The sequence below is a fragment of the Corapipo altera genome, unplaced genomic scaffold (assembly GCF_003945725.1).
Source record: "Corapipo altera isolate COAL_440 unplaced genomic scaffold, ASM394572v1 61148, whole genome shotgun sequence".
Lineage (NCBI taxonomy): Eukaryota > Metazoa > Chordata > Aves > Passeriformes > Pipridae > Corapipo > Corapipo altera.
In genome coordinates this window covers 1,046,578-1,068,475 of record NW_020884978.1, presented here as the reverse complement: position 1 = coordinate 1,068,475, position 21,898 = coordinate 1,046,578, and the positions used below count along the sequence as shown (strand labels likewise).

General features: G+C 46.0%; 1 protein-coding gene and 1 long non-coding RNA gene across 2 annotated transcripts in view; one reads left to right on the top strand and one right to left on the bottom strand.

Moving 5' to 3' along the window:
* LOC113957790 (SET-binding protein-like) overlaps positions 1 to 21,898 on the bottom strand; it is a 515,694-nt gene that overhangs the window by 330,089 nt on the left and 163,707 nt on the right. The window lies entirely within an intron of this gene.
* Positions 19,869 to 21,898, top strand: part of LOC113957788 — a 21,577-nt gene continuing 19,547 nt past the window's right edge. The window contains exon 1 of the long non-coding RNA XR_003531299.1: positions 19,869 to 19,922. This is a non-coding gene — a long non-coding RNA (uncharacterized LOC113957788). The remainder of the gene's footprint in view (positions 19,923 to 21,898) is intronic.

The following is a 21,898-nucleotide window of genomic DNA, read 5'->3' as shown; positions in this document are numbered from 1 at the left end:
ACACCATGAGGGGAAGGATCAGGACCTGAATCATCCAACCTGTAGCTCCTTGCTCAGCTGTTGACTCTGGAAATCTCTTTTCTCAACAAGGTGGGTGCGATCCCAGGCAGACAAACTCACACAACCAAGACCATCCTAGGCATGACTGTCCTATTAATGAGGAAGGCAGCAGGGTTGTTTTTTGATTTACATCTCACAGAGGATTTTGCAGGGACAACTTTGCCTCAGAGGAACCATTCCCCTCCCAACAGCGTGCCAAGTAAAACACTTTCCAAGTCATCCAGCCACTATATATGATCATCCATCTCCCTTTTTAGCTAATGGTCTAATACACAGACTCTGGTGCCGACTAGAGGGCATTCAGCTTAGAAAACACTAATGTGTACAAATGTCTGCAGACTGACTACATGAGTGGAAATATACATTTTTAATTTGAATTGTATACAGTGTTTACCATAATTAGCACATTAGCATGATTAAACCAGCCCTGTGTATCAGTGTCAAGGCACTCAACTTGAATCTGAAGCCTTTATTGCTGGGAGAAGTGTGTTGTGCTTGTCCATTAAGTGACTGCTTGCCTTGCCCTTTTGCAGTGTGAGTTTGAAGCTGTCATTGCAAGCGGCAAAATTGTCTTTGACAAACAAACAAATCTATTAACATGTTAACACGTTTTACATGTATGGGTGGAAATTATTAAGGATGCCAACACAACAGCATGGTTAAGAGGGTAATATTTATTCTAATACAACAAAATGTTCGAGTTGTTGAGGGAGAGCAGGCGATATGCTTTTACCTATCCTGAAAGGCAGGAAAGGAATTGATTTTCAACAGTGGTTAAAATAACTGGACTAGGAATCAGCAGAAATCACTTTGATTTATAGCTGCTAGTTTGTTGATCTCTAGCATCCATCAAATAGCCACAATTATATTGCTATGTCTGATTGCTTTGTGTATACCCTCCAAGAACTCCAAATCACAGTCTGCTCTCTTACTCATCACTGGGAGCTTTACCACTGATTTTAATCAGGCCAGAACTTCACCCTTGTTTCAGCCAGCAGAAATCCTGGCATCAGACCTTTTATCTGGAGAAAACCAAACGTGATGGAAAGTGGAAATGATGGCAAATGAACACAAAGGTTACCCACACATTTAAAAGTGGGAGCATCCAGCTGTGGAGCTTTGGTGGTATGGGGAGGGGATTAGCTGCATTTATTTAATTCTGGGCATTGAAAGAATGTGAGCATAGATTGCTTTAGAAAGAAAGTAACCAGACACACAGAAAAGAAAAAAATAATAATTAAGCATTAAATGAAAGTAGATGGTGATTCACAACCTCTTCATGTTCATACTTTCACTTGCAATATTTGGGTTCTCCCTGTACACCAGATAAGTATTTATTCATTAAGGAATTTGGCAACAAGAGTTATTCCAAAATACAGCAGCTGCAGAGCATTAAGGGTGCTCTAACCATTAAAGGGGCATCTGGAACATCTCAAAATTGGTATTGCATCAGGCCACAGAGATTTCCATACAATGGACACACTTCATTCCGGCTTTAGCTGTATTCCAGCAGTATGCCCAGTTGTAGTGGGTTGACCCTGGCTGGATACCAGGTACCCACTAAAGCCGCTCTCTCACTCTCCCTCTGCAACTGAACAGAGGAGAGAAAAAAAAACAGCTAAGGATTCATGAGTCAAAATAAGAGCTGGGAGAGGTCACTTACTGATTCCCTTCACGGGTAAAACAGACTCCAAGTGGGGATAGTACTTAAATTTATTACTAAAAGGATAAGACCCAAAGAGTGAGAAATAAAACAGTCTTAAAAACACCTTCCCCCACCCCTCCTTCCTCCCATGTTCTCCCTCCTCCCCCCCAGCAGTGCAGGGGGACAGGGAATGGGGGTTATGGTCAGTTGTTGTTTCTACCGCTGCTCAGGGAGAGGAGTCCTTCCGCTGCTCCCGTGGGGTCCCTCTCACAGGAGACAGCCCTTGATGGACCTCTCCAGCATGAGTCCATCCCTCAGGCAGCAGTTCTTCCCAAACTGCTGTCCCATGGGTCACTCCTCCATGGGGTGCAGTCCGCCATGGATGAGCTATACCAACATGGGTCCCCCACAGGGGCCACAAGTCCTACCTGGGAAAAACCTGCTCCAGTGTGGGCTTCCCTCTCCACGGGCTGCAGGTCTCCAGCAGGACCCTGCTCCATCCTGGGCCTCCCATGGGGTCACAGCCTCCTTCATGCATCCACCTGCTCCAGCATAGGCTCCTCCATGGGCTGCAGGTGAGTCTCTGCACCTCAATGGTCCTCCATGGGCTGCAGGGGGACAACCTGCTCCACCATGGTCTGCATCACAGGCTGCAGGGGCCACAGCTTGGGCACCTGGAGCACCTCCTCCCCCTCCTTCTGCACTGCCCTTGGTGTCTACGTTGTTGTTCCCATGTTTTCACTCCTCTCTTCCCTGGCTGGAATTCTTTCTGCGCCACAACCTTCTGTTCTTAAATATGTTATCACAGAGGCATTACTGTCACTCCTAATTGGAGCCAGCTGGCATTGGCTCCACAGGACAGGTGAAGCTTCTAGCAGCTTCTAACAGAAGCCACCCTTGTACACCCCCCCCCGCTACCAAAACCCAGCCACAGAAACCCACTTCCATCAGTGCTTAAGACTGGGAAAGCCCTTGCAATCTGCACCAGTTTCACAATTGACAGGGAATGATTTTCAGCACATTATCTTCAAAGCAAAGCAGAGCAACCCACAACACAGCAGTAAGATCATATCTTAATTTTTACAAATGCTTTGCTCATGATATGAGTGCCTAAAGTCAATAAAATGTCCTTCTGAGCAAGGTACAATAAAAACTTGCAGGGCATCTTATAGAGTGTGAGCTTCAAATGTCTAAAGCAAGCACAAGGTGGAACTGAGGTGCAGTACATAAGTAGAATGAACACGGTGACAGCTGTAAATATTATGTCATTCCCTGACACCTTGGTTCCATGCATCCTAGTTTAACAGTGGGGTCATCTGAGGAGGGGATAAGCAGGAAGGGAAGACAAAAAAAGAATGAGGAGATGGAGAACAGACAGTACTAAACCACAAGAGTATCTTGGTGACATCAGCAGCACCCACAGGTCCCTGGTCAAGCCACTTTCTTGTCCCTCTTCTTCCAATATGGGGTCTGTAGTCAAATCATCCCTCTCTCTTTTTCTTTCCAAAAGGATACATGGCTTTGGGCTGGTAGAGGTGGCTTGAATGGATATGGGAGAGGAAAAGAAAAAGGTGTGCGTGTATGTGTCTGTGTGTGTGTTGTTGGGCATAGTAGAGGGAGTAACTATGAGGCTTACACAGTCATTGTTGTGGTGCTATCAACCCTACTCCTGAATCCAATAGAAATGTTTAGTCTTTTGTCAAGGCAAGGCCTAGACAGTTGACAGAACAGCATATCTGGGCCTAAACCACAGAATGAAGTCAAGAATTAGGTAACTATGTACCCTTTGTGCTCTGATGATGATGAAGGTGACGAAGTAGGTGGTCCCGAAATGCACCCCAGAACCATTTTCAGGGGGTGGACCCCGGGGCGGTCCAGAGGAAAGGCCACAGGGTGGATACATCTGGGATTGGATGGATGATGTTATAAAATGTAACCTCTCGGGCACAGGGGTGCGCGTGTCTTGTAACATCTTAGCCTTGGCAAATAAACCCTTTCTTATCTCACCCCTAATTAACTGCTCCGGAGATTTTTTCAGCACCTAAATCCCACGGCAACAGTTGGTGGCCCGTACGTTGGGGAGACCTGGACCGGGACTTCTTCAGACTGGAAACTTTCATCGTGCGGGAATATTCCTCAGCAAGCCAGCTTTTATCTGAGATAATTCCCGCCCCGGTCTGAGAAGCCCAGCTCCACAGAACCCACGGAAGCAAGCACGGAGCATAGAGGTGAGATAAGGAAAAGGTACCTAGGAGTTAGCAGCTGCGGGAAAGTTTTGTGTTTTGTGTTCCGGGATAGGGAACACGGGTTCCTGGAAAGTTAACTTAAAGACTTGGGCCCAGATAGTCACGGAAGTCGCTTTCCAGGGGGTGAACGGGTGGTTCACCATCCCAGGTCAGAGCGGGTCAGCCTAGGGCTGTTTGGTTTGGAGGGGACGCCCTCCGGTGCTCTGACGCTGTGGAAGAGCCGGTGGGGCTCTGGAGTCAGTGCGGCTCGGTAAATAGCTGAGAGGTTATGTAACAGCTTTGTAACCTAAAGGTAGCAAGTTTGAATCCCAGTGTGTGACTGTGGTTTATTTTCGTTTTGCAAACATGGGTTGTGTGGATTCAAAAGTTGAGATCCCTAAGGAATCCCCCCTAAGTCTGGTTTTGAAGCATTGGAGAACTTTGGCTGGTCCTGAGACAATTTTAAAGAAGGAAGAATTGTGTAGGCTGTGTATGGATGCCTGGCCGTTGTTTGGACGAATGAGAGGGGTGGCGTGGCCGGAATTTGGTCCGTTAGAACTAGGTACAGTGTTTCGGTTGATCTCGCTTCTTCATGTGGAACAGAGGTGGCAGGAAATTCAATATGCAGAGCTGTTCTTGTCCCTGTTAATACGCCCGGAATTAGGTGTAGGAGATAAGAAAAACGAAAGTTCAAGAGAGAAGGAAAAAGCAGAGATGGCTTTAGGAAAAGGGAAAAGGAAAAATCGAGTTGAGGCTGCTCCTGTCCCACAAATCCTATTTAAGAACACCGGAGAAGATGATTTAGACATGTTGATATCACCTGACAGGAGAGAAAGCAGCCCGGGAGCTCCACAAATTGGACTCCCCGCAGCAGCGGCAGCAGGGGGGGCTGGGGCTGCCGGGGTGGCGGCTCCTGGACCGGCTCCGGCTGGGCAGGCGGGAGCCGTGGGGGGGCTCCCTGGCGCGGGTATGGCTGCGCTGGGGGGTGGAGCTGGACAAGTTGGAATCTCCGGAGGAGTTGGCTCGGGGGCGGCGGGAGCCGCTCCGGGCACGGTTAGTACGGGACTTGCTGCCATGGCAACGAGTACAGGAGCAGGCACTGTGGGAGTAACAGGCTTGGGGCCAGCCCCGGCTGCAACGGCGGCGTGGGGAGGGGTCCCAGGAGCGGTAGCAGGAACCACCCCTGGAATTCCAGGAGGGGCAGGGGCGGTGCCAACAGGCGGGACCTCTGTCCTGACTGACTTGGGGGGTGGAGCTGGAGCCGCCCCCTTTCCCACGCTTCCCCCTCCCGAGGGGGGCCATTCCACCTTTCCGGAGGGGGGGAGAAAAGAGGAACCAAGAGAGTTTCCAATTTCTGCCCCTCATGAAGAGGGAACAGAGACACATAGACAGGGCAAGCCGGTTTCAGCTGCTGAGAGAAGGGAGAAGCAAGGTTTACCACCGTTTGATAAGGACACGGAAGCAGAGGGTGAATTAAGTGATAGCCCGGGGGAAGTAGAAGCAGACCCGCCTGTTGTAAGACCAAAGGGAAAGAGGGTCCGCGAAGCGTTAGCAGTCCCCGACCCGGTTGCAAGCAGAACAAGGGCAAAAGATAAGCCACCGTTAGAAGCCCCCTTAAGACAAACCGTGACCAATCAAGGCACGATATTAATAAAGGTTCCTTTCTCACTGGTTGAGTTACAGCAATGGAAAGATTGTGTGGGGGCATATAGAGATAATCCAGAAAAGATGACAAATTATGTCCAAAGAGCAATCAAAACTCAGAATCCTGATTGGTGTGATCTAGAGGTTATGATGGATACCCTATTAGACCAAACAGAGAAGGAGATGGTGAAAAGAACTGCTCTAAAGGCAATAGAGATGCTAAAAACCTCTGGGCAGTTTCCAGGCGAGGATATCAAAGATATCTTCCCCCTCACGGATCCCGGATGGGATCCGAACGTGCCAGTAAATTTAGAAGCTTTGAAATGTTATCGAGACTGGGTAATTTATGGATTTCGGCATGGAGTTCCAAAAGCGGTGAACTGGTCCAAAATGTACGACGTTAGACAAGACATAAATGAATCACCCACAGATTTTCTGAACAGATTAAAGGATGTTATCAGGAAATATACCGACATAGACATTGAATCAGATATGGGAAAGAAAAATCTGGTATACTTTTTTGTAGGGCAGTCCACAGATGATATAAGAAGAAAACTGCAAAAAGCAGGTGGTGATAAAAAGGATATTAGTGAACTGTTAGATATAGCCTGGACGGTATATCAAAATAGGGAGCAGAAAAGGAAAACAAGGGTGATGGAACAAGAAGGTGGCTATAGAGAGCCTCATGGACGTAACCACAGGTATAACAGGTCTAACCGTCGACAGGACATAGCAGATGACAGATGTTCTAACTGTAAGAAGAAGGGACATTGGAGAAAAGACTGCCCGGAGCTGAGGGGAACTGAAAACCCACTTCCCCCACCACCACCACCAGCCCCCCAACTGACTGTGGGTCAGAATGTATGAGGGGGACCGGAGGCTTCTTCCCCAGCAGAGCCTCTGGTTACAACTAAGTCTAAGGGAAAAGAAACTATCAGCTAACCCTTGCATCCCCTGTCTTTTAAAACTGCCACAGACTCATAACCTGTGAAAGAACATTCCCACTCTATCCCAGTAAGGGGGGAATACTGATTTGTTTTAAATGTAAACTAATAATGTGTCAGAAGTTAACTGTTCACAGACAGTCTGTTCCAGCAAACCAACCTGGAAGCTGTACCACTAAAACTCAAGCTGAGAAACCATGAGAACAACTTTTATGCAGAAGTAGACATGTCTCAACTGCAAATGAAATACACCAGATCAAGAGTGAGTAGATAAAGGCCTTCTGACACAATTGAAAATCAACTTGCACTAAAGGTGGTACAGAAACATATACATACATTGTAATTATTGTGTTTCTTTTGTTACTTTCTATTTTATATTATTTTAAGCTTCGCTTATTGTTAGCTTAATTGCTAAAAATTGAAAGCTTATATTGCTTTTGCTTTTGCCACATGAAGTGCTTTAAAGCTTGCAATGTTTATACTTGCGCATATCTTGTTCCAACGACAATTTGTAAACATCTATGTCTCTCTGACTACTGCAGCCTGTGGAAGAATTTCTCCTAAAAACAGTTTGACGAAAAGTCCATAGAATTTGCATGTGATAGTGGAATCATGTTTATCTATTTATGTTTTAAGATGCTTTTTATCTAGTGTCATCTAGGAATGTATGTGAACCTGAATTTGCAGAGAAAGTCCTGCACTAAGACCAAGGACGGATAAGAAAGTGGCATCAATGCTGTAGTGAAAGGCAACAGAACCGAGAAAGCACAGAGTGACCCTTTGCCTGGATACCATCACAGCTTCTGTAAAGCAGCGGTACTGCTCTAGCATGTTCAACATTACATCATGAGGATCCTGATTCTGACTGCTAACCAAAAATTTACAGCACTGCAACAACACTAGTTCTGTGAACTCTCCAATAAGGCCCTAAAATCTGGCTTGCACCATTACTTAAAATCCTTGAGACAATCTGGTAACATCGTCGTTGGAATAATTAGTTTAAGTTACTTAAATAGTTTGCTGAGAATGCTTTCTTAGCTTTATTGTTTTGTTGATATTCATATATCTATAAATGCACCTATTTTAACAGGTGAAGAAGCTTTTATCCATGGAGACAAGGAGTCCCTGTAAGACTACTCCATGAGGTAAAGATGATTGACTGCAGTCTGGGACAGGTTGGAACAGGACAACCTGCCCCTGGTGAGGCCTAGAATTTGTCCAGAGAGTACAAGCTCTCTGTGGTGAGCTACTGACACTGCCAGGGTGTGTTTACATCCAGATGCAGTCTGCTTCAGGTAAGCTCTTGACTGGCCTATTAGATCTGTGACTGGCAGTTAATCGCTTTATGTGATAAAAGCACAAGCTTCTCTCTCAGAAGATTGAAATGCAGGAATTCCAAGATCCAAAATTCCTGTGAAATTGTCATCAGACAGAGAGTCACACTTCATCGACTCCCTAGTTACATAAGAAAGTTTATCTGTAGAATTGTTTAATGTTTTAAGATCTGCTTTGCAGGAACTGCAGAAATTCATCATGTCATCTAAGTCTGTGAAGCTGGACACTCCTGCTCATCTGTTCCAGCCCAAGGACTGAGTTTATGTTACACTGAGACTGAAACTCCTGCAAACCAAATAGAAAGAACTGTTTTCAAGTCCAACAGACTATCTCCAACGTGGACCAAGTTATCATCAAGGACCCTGAATTTCACCCAAAAAGAAGAAAACTTCTGTTCCTGAGACAAGTAGAGCAACAAAGACTGTTACAAGGACTGTTAAAATAGTGTTTAAGTTTACTTCTCTTGTTTGCATTGCTTAGTATGGCCAGGAACTATGAATTAAGTTTAAAGCCTAAATTTACATTTGGCTTTAGTAAAATGCATTAAACATTCTTTATAAGTTGAGTGCTGAATTTGCACTACGGATTTGGCTGAAATTTGGCAACAAGTTTAAATTGCATATTGGTAATTCTTAAAGATATTTCATTAAGTTTATTTTCACAAACTTACTTCATAGTTACCAAGCTGAATATGAATAGAGCAACCACTCATGCTAGTATAAAAACTGCATAGCTTGTTATATGATTAGTGCTATGTCTAAGTAGTAGAGATTGAACAAGATCTTTGAGTCTTGTTTAATCTCTAAAGGGGGGACTGATGCCTTAAACCCCTAATAGTTTTTTTATTTTTCTAGTATTTGTAAAACTTGTAAGTTTTATAAGTAGTGGAAGTAAGTTTTAAAAGCAGAAACCCTTCCCTTCTTTGTCCCTTGTCCCTTTCACACTGTCTCATGTGAATAAAGCTCTTAGTTCCACTCCGTGGCACTGAAATCACATTAGCTGATGTGATTGCTCAGACTGCTGGAGGAGCCTCACGCAGAATTAGATGTGTCTCTTAATTCTTGTAAAACTCATTATAGTGAGGAGGGATGTCACTGATTGGATCAGCAGTGCCACTGGGACTTGGGACCATTGATCCTTGCTGTCGGAGCAATATCAACTTCCCAGAGACGACATCCCTCCCATTCACACTCTCCCTACCCCATGGTGCGTGTAGTGGTTTGAACCAGGTTTTCCCCCTGAAGCTAAGAAAGTGGTAAACCCCAGGGGGTGGTGACCATTGAAGTTTTACCCAATGGACGCTTCTGCAAAATATAAACATATCACAACCAGAACGGAAGAGAAAGTAGTTTGGTGGTAGAAGTAACCATGTTGTGAAAGCCACGAGGAGGAATAGGCAAGAGCCCCTGGGGGGCTCTGGCCCCCCCAGCCCCCGACTGGGGGGACTGCAGAGACTTGGAACAGTGTTAGGCTGGGCTAAGTGTCTGTAGTTAAGCTGGGAGATGTTTCTCCACTGTGAGCAGCAACAAGAGATACTGAAAGCAGCAACAGACCAGCACTGACTGGAGAAACGGTGGCACAGAGCCAGAAGAGATAAGACAAAGCAGTAAATGACATCCAGCAAGAGAGAGAACTCCTGGAAGGAGAGTCAAGAGAGAGACAGGAGCAGAGAGACAGAGTTGGGGTAAGAACTGAATAAAACCCCAAACTCCTTTTGTGACCTTTCCTAAGTGGAAAGGGTGGACTCTTACTGATTAGAAGTCCTAAATGGAGTAAAAGAGCTAAGAAGCTCGGTTGTCCTGAGAACTCAACCAGGACGGTGTGTAGGAGGTTGACCTTGGGACCCTCCCTTGCTGCAAACTACAAAGAAGCTCTCAACCATCTTGAGGCAGAGCACAGAAGCTCTGCAAGGGGCTTGAGTCCCCTGAAGATACCAGACCATCACGAAGACCCCCTGTGCTTCATGGTATGACCGTGGTGGAACGACCTTTGTCTGGGGTGAACGTAGCCCATGGAAGATACCTTTGCCTGCATCGAGGGACCGAGAGGGGTTTGGAGGCCTCCCTCGTGTGTGCTGGCAGAGATCCAACTCCAACTGCTGCATGGAAGACACAGAGAACCTGCTACCTTAGAAGATACTGCTGCTCAGAGACTAGAAGGGGTCTTTTTTCTTTTCCCCTCCTGGACTTTTATTTGGAAGGGAGAAGAGATTTGATCCATTGTAAATACTATTATGTCATGGTAGAGATAGCTAAGATTGTATATAATGTATTGTAGTATTTATTTGTACAGTCATTGTAATATAACCCTTCCCCCCACTTTGAGTCTTGTGTGGTGTCTGGAAAACCCATCTCAAACTGGGTTGAGATGTGAGAGGGGGGCTTGGACTAGGTGTTATGGGTTATAAGTTTGAGAGAGGAATTTTCCCTTCCCCTGCTTTCCCTGTAAGAGAAAACAGAGGTTGAGGGGGGAAGAGAATTGATTAGCCTTACAAAGGAACTGGCATTAGCCTTACAAAGGAACTGGCTGACCTGTTTTATGGGCGATTTTAGCTACGTTGAGTGGCCAGGGTGGGGGAGTGGGCCGGAGGGCCGGGGCCAGGTGGACTGGTTTTGAGTCGGAGGCAAGGGGAAGGTGGTGTAGTTTTGGCTCCCGAGTGTGCAGAGAGGAGCAGGAAGGTTTTCCTGTCCCTGTTGGACCCATCTAGAGCCCAGCGGAGGAGTCTCCGAGAAGTGATCTCACTGCCCAGTCCAGCTGGATTTCTCGTCCTGCTGGCCTCAACCTGCCTGGATACCCTGCTTCCCGGGAGTTGCTGTGCCTCAACGGAGAGCTTGCTTGCCCGCGGGAGAGGAGGGGGAGTTTCTTTGCTGAGACGCCATCGTCTGAGACTGCAGTGAGTCCCCGCCACTTGGGACAGCGGTGAGTTCCCGTGGGAGTGTACTGCCTGCCTTCCTTTTCGTTCCTACGGAGGCGAGGACCCCCCCATCTCCTTCTCGGCTTCCCCGCGCGACCCGGGACCACTCCCTCCAGCCCCCCTCCCCGCGGGGTGACTACCGGAGCCCACAGTGCCCCCTGCCGACCACGACCAGGTACTGCAGACCCTGCACCTTCCAGCGATCCCACAGCGCCCCCTGCCGACCACGACCAGGTACTGCAGGCCCTGCACCTTTTCAGTGATCCCACAGTGCCCCCTGCAGGCCACAATTGGGACTGTGCTAAGGGACAGGAGGGTATTCATTTAGACTTCTTGTTGTTATTGTTGTTTCTTGTTACTGTTTTTGCCAACATACATATATCTTTTAATAAAGGGTTGTTATTTCTTCTGTTTTTTCCACATTTTCCTCGAGTAAAGCCCCTTAATTTGACATTACAATTGCAGAGAGAGAGGAGTTTGGTCTATCTCATAACTCATCCTCTTTAACAAACAGTCCAGTTTCATTCAAACTGCGACACTAGGGAATTAGATTTTGGGGATCTCAAACCATGACAGTGCAATGTCATTGCTTAATGACTACCTCAAAGCCAGCACCACATTCACAGCCCAGGGTGACTCGAGATATGATATATATTCCAGGTTTGTCCCCAGGCCCCTGAATTATAGATAATTTTTAGAGTAGCTAAGGGTTGTGACCTATCTTTTGGACTATAAATCCAAGAGGACAGTGTACTCACTCTGTTTCCCTCATACTCTAAACCAAAAAATTACTGTCCAAAGACTAAATGGGAGGGCATGTACACTTTGTAAGCAATGAGAAGCAAATTTCAAAAATGTACAATCTGTAATGCTCAGAGCATTGTAAAGGGGCTTTATTAAGAATTTACCAAATAAAATAATATGTGCAATCCTTTCCCACATAACCTGGGTTTTCTTGATTGTGTGTATGCTCAGTGAATTGGGAAGGACTAGATACAAGATGGAAAATAAAGGTACAATATTTTAGACCTCTTACAGATGATAAAGGAGAAAGCAAATAGAGTCTTGCAACCAAGATCGCTCCTTGCCTTTTCTTGCTGGAGGGTTCATTATGACCCCAAAGTCTTTAAATGGTTTTTCATAAAAAATACCTGTTCATGTTAATTATTACCTATATGAGTAGATGATTCTCTGTAACTTGTGCTCTGCAGAAAGTGTCAAGGATGAGAAGTCTGGCCTTAATGGTTTGTGCAACCATAAGCCATTTTGGACACCTCACAGGTTCTGCCTGTGCACATTAGTTGGATTTAAATCCACAGGATCAAACAACAACAAGGAGATGTGCACACTCCTTTCTCCCAAAGAATCACAAATCTGGCGCTTTTGGAATGTCGACCCTGATTAACTTCAAAACTGTCACTTCTTATGATACAAGAACTTTGGACTTTCTCTTCCAGGAAGAATTATAGAAAAGTCTGTCTGAACTTCTGGGAACTTTGGACATTTCCTTCAGCATCCCTGTGGCTTGTCAAGTCTTCAGAGTTCCTTAATGCCTCTGCGCTGAGCCATGCTGTAACCCTGCAATGCTCCTCCATAGAGTCTGTCAGGATGAGCACATCCCTTTCAACACTGGTAGTCTCTTGGCTTAAAAATAGCAGTCAAGACTTGAAAGGGGAAAGAAAAAAATATTAAAATCCAATTACCTCAAAAACCTTCATCCTCATTCACAATAAGAGAAAAAGCAGGCTCCTTTCTAGCTTTTCCAGCCTCAAAGAACCAAGATAAAATCTCAGAGATCTCCATGCTCCTTCTCCCTGAAAGTGAGCAGAGTGATAGACCCTCCTGGTGAGTGCACAGATGTGGCACACGTGGATCATCTTTTTTAGTCCAGGATGGAAAAGGGCTTTTGAAGAATGCTGCTGGAAATGTAGGTTTTGCCTTCAAAAGCAAAACTCTGAGGTGTGACCTCGGGGGGGGGGGGGGTGTCCCATCTCAAATTTTAAATAGCACAAATATGCAACTGGAAAGAAGTGAGGGAGGAACAGAGGGATGGAGGATGGCAATAGAGAAATGCCAGGGCAAAATATCCAAAGTACAAATATTCCTTGCAGCTTTGACTGTAACTGCTGGGATCAACCCTTCACCGTGTATAAATCAACACAATCCCACTGATGTCAGGGAGCTGTGCCAACAGGTGCCAACAGGACACCTCTGTCCAGACCAGCCCCACATCTCCCCTTGGGGCTGGATCTACAGCCCTGGCTGACCAGTAGCAGGATGCCCATGGGAGTAGCAGCACCAGGCAGAAGAGCCCATGAGAGCTCCCCAACCTAAAAGGAGCATCTGCACAGGAACAACATCCATCCGTCTCTTTGTTGAGCAGCACATTCTTTCCTGGCTATCAGACGCAGCCCAGTGTACATTGCTGCTCATTCTATATTTAGCCCCTGATGTAACTAGAGTTAACAGTATTTCATTAGGGCAGCTGCTCCTAACTCTCAAATAGGCTTTACTACACTGACTTTACCTACACGTAAAAAATCTGAACATATACAGTAATAAAACCTTCCTGTGTTTACATACACAGTGGCACAGTTTTGAATAGAAAATATATGACTGTTAGCATAGTTTAACAGCCTGGTATATAACAGTAGCAGTGCTTTTTTTACAAGAGACATGGATTCTTCCTGTCCAGGGATGAGTTTAAAGAGCTTAAACTTCATTGCAAGTCAATATTGGTCTTTCCCTTTTTAGGGTATGTTTCTGCATTGGAGCATTCCTTATCTCTGCTGTCAATGAAAGGTTCTCTGAAGGGTTTTGTAGAGTTTTCTGGGAAGGAAGGAAGGAAGGAAGGTATGTAAAAGAAGAATCATGTTGCAAGTCCCACACTTGAGCCTGTAAGAAGTTTACATCTGGTGTTTTTTATTACTTAAATAAGGACTTACATCAGGTGTTGCAGGAATATTCCTATAGAATTACTTTTCCAAAAGAAAATTCCAATTTAAACATTTTATATTTTCTTCCAGTTTTGCTATGAAAGGCTACAGAAGGCATTGCAATGCAAAGTGCTACAGAATTGTAGTTCCCTACCACAGCCCAGGGAAGTGCAGGAATTAAAGTGATTACCAAGATAAAGAAGAGTTAAAGGCATAGACCTGAAATCATGAATGCAGAGGGGGAGGAAATCTCATATAACTTCTGCAAAAAATCCATCCATCCATCCCTCTACGTGATGATGTACATAGCTCGCAGCCCACGGCTTGGACAGGTGCACTCCGTGCTGGGTTAAGAACTGGCTGGAGGGCCGGGCCCAGAGAGTGGTGGTGAACAGTGCTGCATCCAGTTGACGGTTGGTCACTAGTGGTGTCCCCCAGGGAACAGTGTTGGGCCCAGCCTAGTTTAATATCTTTATTGATGATCTGGATGAGGGGATTGAGTCCTTTAGTAAGGCAGCTTTGACCTTGAGCTACAGTTGCGGTCTGGCAAAGGAACAAGTAAAACCTCATTAAGGAAGAAAGTGTGAGATGCGTGAACAAGAACACTTAACCAATGACATATACTATATTAGCGCGTGGACAGAGAAAAAAGAGATAAAAAGAACAATTTTGTTTATAATAAAATCTTTTACCTGCCAACCTGCAGTCTGAGAGCATCATTTAGGTCACCGTCAATTGGTGACCCCAACGTGATTTATTGCAATAAAAACTGCGGACCTGAGAGCGGTGACAGCGGAGCCCAGAGTAGCAACAGCCAGCAAATCTGAGAGTCGGAAGTCTGGACTTAAATTGCAGACACCTGGAAGAGGTGAGCTGCTAGGGTCATAAATAATGGGAGCGCAGATATCCGTGGAGGAGGAATCTGTTGCCACAGTGCTAACAGATATACTAGAGAAGCGCGGTATGAGATATGAGGAACTTGCGCTCTGCACCTTATATAGTTGATGCAAAAGAAATGGGGTAGATGCTCAGTCACCATTTTGTATAGACATTTGGGACTCTGCAGGGAGAGTGCTTTTTAATGCAACCATTGAGTCTCTTAAGTAGGCTGCCAGCGTCCTGAAACTGTGACGAACTGTCTTTAAAACTTTAAAAGATCATGCTTCTAAAAAATCATCACCCTTCAAACCCATCATCATCATGGCTGGGTTTCGCGAACGAAGATTTGGGAAGGTTTTATCCACATCTGTTACAGGCACGTTAGTGACTTATGAGGCCAATACGTGACAGACATATCCGATTGCAAAAGGCACAACAGAAAGACTCCTTAGATGGTGTATTCCGCAAGACATGGTTCTTTCTGCGTTGCCTTTTCTCCTTGAAAGTGATCCCGTGTGTGTTCTCAAAGGCATCCGCAGCGTTATAGATGGTGTGTCTCCAGGCCTCCCAATGTGAGGCCAGAGTAGACCAGTTATGGTGATCAATATGGTCAAGGCTGAGATGTTGTTTCAGGGAGTCCTTGTATCTTTTCTTCAGGGCTCCTCTCTTGCGGCAACCAGTGGCAAGTTCACCATAAAGCAAGATCTTAGGGAGACGGTGGTCCTTCATCCTGGAGACGTGCCCTGCCCATCGCACCTGCGTTCTCATCAGCATGGCCTCTATACTTGTGACTGTTGCTTGCTCAAGAACAGATGTATTGGTCACATAATCTGACCAGTGGATGTTTAGGATTGTACGGAGGCAGCGTTGATGGAAGCGTTCTAGGAGACGCAGGTGGTGGCAGTAGATGACCCATGGTTCGGAACCATACAAGAGAGTAGACAGCACTATGGCTCTGTAAACACTGATCTTGGTACTTTTCTTCAAGTGTTTATTTCGCCAAACTCTTTCGTGGAGTTTTCCAAAAGCACTGTATACCTTTCCCAACCTGTTGTCTATCTCCCCGTCAATCTTACCATCTGAGGAGATGAGGTTGCCTAGGTAATTAAACTGCTGGACTGATTTGAGTTCTGATTGGCCAATGGTGATGTGGGGATGATGGGGGACTTCCTGAGGTGCAGGTTGATGGAGAACCTCTGTCTTCTTTAAGCTGACTTCCAGCCCAAAGAGCTCAGCAGCATCTGCAAAACAGGATGTCAAATGCTGCAGGGTTGCTTCTGTGTGGGCGACAAGGGTCACGTCATCAGCATAAAGCAGCTCCCGGACAAGATGGTTTAGGGTCTTGGTGTGGGCCTTCAGTTGCCTTAGGTTGAATAGGCTTCCATCAGTACGATATCAAATGTAGATACCGTCATGATCATCGAGGTCTGCTGTGGCCCTTTGGAACATCATGCTAAAAAAGACTGTGAATAAGGTAGGAGCGAGAACGCAGTCTTGTTTCACACCATTCTTAATTAAAAAGGGTTCAGAAAGTGTGTTGCCATACCTGACTTGGCCGTGCTGATCCTCATGGAGTGAGATGATCATTTTAAGGAACTTGGGGGGACAACCTAAACTTTCCAAAATCTACCACAGACCTTTTCTGCTCACAGTATCAAAAGCCTTGGTGAGGTTGACAAAGGTTACATAAAGACCTTTGTTCTGTTCCCTACACTTCTCTTGCAGTTGTCTGAGAACAAATACCATGTCCATGGTGCTTCTGTTGGCTCTGAAACCACACTGACTTTCAGGTAGGATCCCTTCCGCTATAGTGGGTATTAGTCTGTTCAAGAGTATTCTTGCCAGGATTTTGCCAGCAATGGAGAGCAGAGTAATACCACGGTAGTTTGAGCAGTCAGATTTAATACCTTTCTTCTTATACATAGTGATGATGACTGCATCTCGAAGGTGTGATGGTAGTTCACCGAGTTCCCAACAGCGCACCACAAACTCGTGAAATTTGGTGTGCAGTGCAATGCCCCCATGTTTCCAGACTTCAGGTGGAATTCCATCAACCCCCGCTGCCTTGCCAATTTTCACCTGTTGTATGGCCTTGAGGGTTTCTCCTAAAGTGGGGGTAGTATCCAATTCATACTTCACTGGTTGTTGTGTGATGGACTGAATTGTTAAGTCTTGGACCACACGGTTGGTGCTGAAAAGAGTCTGAAAGTGTTCAGACCATCGATTCAGAATGGAGGTTTTATCTGTTAGAAGCGTTTGACCATCAGCACTGAGTAGAGGGCTTTGTACCTGGTATGTAGGCCCGTATGTTGTTTCCAAGGTCTCATAGAAACCTTTGTGATCACTCGTATCTGCGCATAATTGAGTTTTTTCAACTAGATCGATCCACCACTTGTTCTGGATGTCACGGGGTTTCTGTTGGAGCCTGTTGCATGCGAGACGAAAGGTTGTTTTTCTTGCTTGACAATATGGCAGTGCAAGGTGTGTTTGGTGGGCGGTTCTCTTCTTCGCCAACAAGTCCTGGATTTCTTGATTGTTTTCGTCTAAGCAGTCCTTCTTCTTCTTGAGGGAGAACCCTAAGGATTCTTCGGAGGATTGCAGGATGTTGGTTTCAATATGCTGCCTGATTGTTTCAGGAGAGAAATCTGCAGAATCTGTGGAATGGTTTTCAAGCCTAGTTTGAAGGTTTGCCTGGAATCTGTCTCTTACTGTGGCTGATTGGAGATTGTTAACTTGGAGTCTTCTCCTTGGGATGTTGCCCTTTTTAGGTTTGAATTTAAGATTGAAGTTGAGTTTGCAGCGCACAAGCCGATGGTTTGTTTGGCATTCTGCACTGGGCATCACGCGGGTATGGAGGACATCGCGGACATCTCTCCGTCGCACCAAGACATAATCGATGAGGTGCCAATGCTTAGATCTGGGGTGCATCCAAGTTGTCTTCAGACTATCTTTCTGCTGAAAGATAGTATCAGTGATGGTGAGCTGTTGCTCTGCACAGAATTCTAGCGGGAGTCGACCATTATCGTTGCAGTTTCCAACACCATACTTGCCTAATATTCCTTTCCAGGCATCAAAATTCTTACCTACTCTGGCATTGAAATCACCAAGGATAATGATCTTATCATCTGTAGGCACCTTTTGGGTAAGGTGGTGCAGGTCAGCGTAAAATTTATCCTTTTCGGCAGGGTCAACTTGGAGAGTTGGGGCATATATACTAAAGAGGATGACGTATTGGTTGTTGTGGAGTGGAAGGCGTAGGGAGATAATGCGGTCAGAGTGACCTGTTGGCAGATTTTCAAGTTTGGGAAGAATAGAACTTTGATCATAAAGCCGACTCCTGAGAGATGTTTTTCGGTTCTGGGCTTACCTGACCAAAAGAGTGTGCAACCGGCACCATGTTCTCTGAGGTTTCCTTCCTAGTGAAGGTGAACTTCACTGAGAGCAGCAATGTCGATGTTGAGGCGAGTCAGTTCATGGGCAATTAGGGCAGAACGCCGCTCAGGACGTCCGCTATCCGCAGAATCAAGCATGGTTCTGATGTTCCAACATGCTAGAGTTAATTTAGGTACACCTTTGGAGGCAGGTGCATGCCTTTGTCTTTTGATCTTTGTGCGACCACATTGGAAGAAGATGTCCGTTGGTCTGCGGTTAACCAACCGGATGAAAGTGGAGATGAACTTTGTTTAGACCACCTTTTCTAGGCCCCTCTCCGAGTGGAGTAAGCAGTGTTGTCCTTGAAAAGGCTGCTTGGTCGTTCAGGGTGTTGCCCCAAGAGACTGTCATCTCCGGTCAGTCTCAAATGACCAATATCCTGAACCGCCTGCATGCGGAGTTGAGTCTGCTGCTTCCAGTGCACCTTTCACCTGCCGTTTAAACCCTCGCCCGTCGCTACAGGACTTTTTGCATGTGGGATGAGCCTTCAAGCCTGCGCAATGGATTTTTAGGTGAGATGCAGTATGCGCGGAACTGAATCCACCCTTTAATCCTGAGGTTCATCTGCCAGGGTCGAGCGAGCTTGGACGGTGGCAGTGAGATCCTCAGGATGTAGGTTTGATTAGAGTGACCTTCTCTTAGATGGATGGCCTTAGAGGGCTAAGCGAGCTCCATCTGCCCGGGTTTGGGATTAGAGTTGTCCTTCTCCTAGGATGACTGCCAGAAGGCTAACGAGCTCATCCTGCCCATAGATTTATTGTATCCGACCCTGTTGTTTTGACCTGTCTGGCATGGGCGACCCTACCGATGGCATGTACCATCGCCAGCATAGCTCGCGACCACACAGGGACACACAGACTACGTTCCTGTTAGAATGGTTTGGGCAAGTCTTTAATTTCCTGCTTTACTATCACCTATTTATATACAATCATAAGGAGATACCCAGGAACAGCCCTTTGTCCTGCCCACCCTTTCAGGACGTAACAGAGCAAAGCAAACTTATCCGGAACATGCCGAACCTGGGCAGTAGCAGCAGATGAACCAAAAACAAACAGACAAACAAACAAACAGACAAACAAACTGACCAACCGTTCTGGCCCTTGTACCCATCCAAGGCTGAGGTGCTTTTCAAATCCCCAGCTTGGCTGGGACCCCCATCACTCTAAAGGAACCCCACTATTTTCCCTGACCATGTCCTTCCTCCACTGTGTTACCAAGTATCTGCAGGTGCACTGCACACCTGTGACACTTCATACAGGAGTGCCCCGCTTTCCCCCCCGTCAATCAGAAGCCCCCCACGGCCCCCTTGATACCCCCCCCCCCCCCTCCCCACCCCCTTCCCCTGTACCCCCCCTCCCCCTTCCCCCCCAGACCTGAAACGGCAAACCTCTGTGTGCTCCGAAGCTGCTCTATCCTCCTCCATGGGTGTGTAGCAACTGCTGGCAAGGCTCCCCCACTTTCTCTCTCCCCTCTCCTGCTGCGACTGCACCTTGGGACTAAACTCCCCCGACCCCTGCACTTCCCTCGGCATGTAGGACTAGCCCGGGAGCCAACCCCCCGCACTCAACCCGACCCCCCCGACCCCTGCACTTCCCTCGGTTGCCAATTTTACGAACTCTCTCACCCTTCAAGTCAGAAAATGAAGAAAAACCTAGCAAATCACCCCCGGAGACAGTAAAGGGAGAAAGACCACCCCCCCTCGCCGTTAATATGAGACTTTTCGGCCGTGCAGTCGCCCTGCTGGAGAAGGGAGCACATGGCGTGGTGGAGCAGAGTGAAGCAGCTCTGCGCAAATAAAACAAGAGTGCCCGAGAGCCAGCAGGAGAGCAGCCCGGCAGCAGCAGTGCAAGAAAAAACCAGGAACGGAGCGACCCAAGAGGGAAACAGGAATGGAACGACCCCGGAAAAGTACCACTTCTTGTTGAGAGGGGAGGCAGGCTAGAAAGCTGCCTTCCCGTATTTCTGTTAACTCTCACGTTAACTCTGTTATCTGTCCAATGTGTCGTTGTAAACCCACAATGTTACTAATGGTACCGTGCTAGTGTGTGTGTGTGTGTGTGTGTGTGTGTGTTGGGGGTTGCGCGTGTGTGTGGAGAAGCAACCATGGATTTGTTAGTAACTGTTAAAACCCAGGGATAAGGGTCCGGGAGAGGTGTCTCAGATGAACACAAGAGCATAGGAATTCCCTTTGAGATTGTTCAAACTGCTTCCTGAGTCCGGCGCAGGGGCGGCGGCAGAACAGGCAGCAGTGCCGAGAGCTGCTTCTGCGAAACCAGTCGAGCTCCTTGTGGGAGTCCCCAAGGACCCCGCTGCGCACTGAGTGCACCGCGGCCTCCACAGGCTGGGACTGGGGGCCAAGCTGCCGTGCGAAAGCTGTGGAGGGCTCGGTGGGGGCTGCAGCAGTGAGAAAAGAAACTAAACATAGCTTCAGCAGATTCTCTCTCCCTTCCTCCCCATGAGGGGGGGGCAGACCGAGTGGGAACAGCAGCAGAGGTTGCAGTGAGAGAGAAAAACAAGAGTCTTCTTTCCTTTTTCTGTTATTCTTGGGGAATAGGTATTTAAAACAAACAAGTACACACCTTTCCATAGTTCTCATTTCCATCTTTAGCTCCTTAGCTCTACTATTTGGGAATTAGTGAGGGACCTGCTCGAGGGGGGAATTGCCCTGCAGAAACCATGCATGTAAGTAGTAGAGAAAAGAAAGCAAAATCTCTCTCTTTAGTCCTTCTTATCACTTGTAAATAACTTAAAACTAGAGAATTGCGTTTTACTAAAAGTTAATATGCAAAAAATTTTAAGAGTTTCCCGGAGAATGAATCTTTATCTGAAAGCTAGTGAATTGCCTTAGTTACATCTTACCCCTGTAAAAACCTTCTGCCAAAATATTGTATTCAGCAGAAAAAAACAGAGTTTTAGCAAAAAGGAAACCCCCGACAAAGTTTTTACCAAAAGAAAAAAGAAAAAAAAAAGGTAAGAAACCCCCCCCTTTGAGAAATTCAGCCTTAGCAGGGGGAGAGAGAGTGTGCTCACACAATAGAGATAGTTTGTTGCTTAGCAACCGAGCAGAAGGCTTAAACCTCCTCCAACCAGTCTCAAAAAAGTTTAAATTACCAGTTTCTCAGAGCTAGAGAGAGAATAGAACTTTCCTGCCTTACAAAAACTACAACTTTGCAAATAAGATGGATGAAAAGTCAGCAGGTTGAGGATTTCCTTAACTCTTAGATAAAACATCTCTCTATCTCCCTGTTGTAGACTGGAAAGTGACTGTGACAGTAGAGTGACCCTGTCAGGTTCTGTGTGTACTGAACAGATGAAGCAACTGTGACTCCCCTTGTATTTTTCCTGCTACATTTGCTCAGTGCTTCTCTAGACCCTCAGTCTGCAAGGATGGGGGAACCGTCTTCTTGAAACACCCCCACAGTTAGTGCTGTGAATACAAGTGGTTGAAGCCAGAGACCTTATCCTGAGTTAGCATTACACTGATCACATCTTTAGAATTGTGTTTAAAAAGTTTACTCAACTGATTTTTACATGATCTTACAACTAGATATTTGTTCTCCTTTGTGCTGCTTATGTTGTGAATTTTGTTCTCTTACTAGAATTTCATAAACAAAATGACTAAAAAAACCAAGCAAATAATGTAGATTGTAATAGTCAATAAAGACCAAAGAAGAGATAATTTGCTTATCAACTTATATTTGCAAAACTGTAATTACAAACCATAATGTTATGTTACAATAATGAGTGATATTTTGTTATGTTACCCATAGATCTTAGAGATGTATATATAAAATGATATCTAAAGCAATAGGGGAGGGAACTAATTACGTCAAGAAGAAGAAAAGAAACAGAACAGTCTGCTTTTCAGCAACAAGACAGCACAT